The following is a 1,356-nucleotide window of genomic DNA, read 5'->3' as shown; positions in this document are numbered from 1 at the left end:
TCAGGAATTTGGCATATGAAGATATCTGTTTTACGACATCAAGTAGAGGAATGTTGACTTTCACTTGTTTCAACACCTCTAGAATATCCTGAGAGTTAGAGAGAGGTTTTGGTGAAACCAACCGTTGGGGGAACGGAGCAACTGGCTTCTCTAGAAGTTCCGGTTCTAATTTTTGTGGGGCATCACTGGATCCATTATTATTGTCCTCTTCTGGTTCTTGAGGCTTTTCGGGCCTAACCGGAAGAGTTTTATTAATGATCTTTCCACTCCTAAGAGTGATGATGGATTTAGCGTGCCTCATCTGATTTGAAGAGTTGGGATCATTAATCTCGTATTGCGGTTTAGGATTGGGGAGAGGTTGTGTAGGAAGCATTCCCTTTTTTATAACCGTCATACGAGAATCTATCTTTTGCATAAAATCTATGATTCCCCGCATTGCCTGAGCCAGCTCTTGTATGGAAGTTTGAACTGGTTCTTCTTGAGGTTTCACTTGATTTGGATTTTGATTGAAGAAACCTGGAGGAGTAGCCATTTGTCCATTCCTCCAACTAAAGTTTGGATGATTTTTCCGATCAGGATTGTACGTATTGGAGTTAGGTCCAGTAAAAGGTCTTTGATAGTTGTTTACGGCATTAGCTTGTTCATTCAACACTCCTCGAAAGGCGGGTATTGTAGGACAATTTTCAGTTGTATGAATGTTGCAATCACAGATGCCGCAAACAATTTCATTAACCTTATCCTTCTTTCCTTCCATGGCCACAACTTTCCTTATGAGCGTAGTTACTTTACACTTGAGATCATCCTCTTCTTTCAAGAGATATAATCTACCTTTCTCCTTTAATTGAGTCGGCATAGACATGGTGTTCGCCATTGGGTAATAGTCCCATGATTGTGTTTTTTCAGTAGACTATCGAGGTAATCCCACACCTCGTCAACATCTTTATTAATGAACTCTCCATTACACATTGTCTTGACCATTTGGCGCATGGAAGATGTCAGTCCATCATAGAAAAAATTTGTAATGCGCCACGTTTCAAATCCGTGTTGTGGGCATGAACTGACCAAATCTTTGAACCTTTCCCAACATTGGAAGAATGTTTCATCTTCCTTTTGGGCAAAGTTCATGATTACTTTTCTGAGGGTAATCGTTTTATGATGTGGGAAGAATTTTTTTATGAATTCCCTCTGCATGTCGTTCCATGTGCCAATGGATCTAGGACGCAGTGAATGTAACCACGTCTTAGCTTTCTCTTTTAAGGAAAAAGGAAAGAGTTTCAGCCTAATTGTATCCTCAGATACATTAGGAAAACATAATGTAGCCATAATCTCATCGAACTCTTTCAAATGTAAATATGG

At 39.7% G+C, this 1,356-nt stretch overlaps 1 non-coding gene across 1 annotated transcript; it reads left to right on the top strand.

Annotated features, from left to right (window-relative positions):
- Positions 1-1,036: 1,036 nt before the first annotated feature.
- On the top strand, positions 1,037-1,143 carry LOC131221683 (small nucleolar RNA R71). Its single transcript, XR_009159528.1, has one exon. It is a non-coding gene; the product is annotated as a small nucleolar RNA R71 (small nucleolar RNA).
- The last annotated feature ends 213 nt before the right edge of the window (positions 1,144-1,356 follow it).

The sequence above is a fragment of the Magnolia sinica genome, chromosome 1 (assembly GCF_029962835.1).
Source record: "Magnolia sinica isolate HGM2019 chromosome 1, MsV1, whole genome shotgun sequence".
Classification (NCBI taxonomy): Eukaryota; Viridiplantae; Streptophyta; class Magnoliopsida; order Magnoliales; family Magnoliaceae; genus Magnolia; species Magnolia sinica.
Note: the sequence above shows the minus strand (reverse complement) of the source record. Positions and strands in the feature narration are given on the sequence as shown.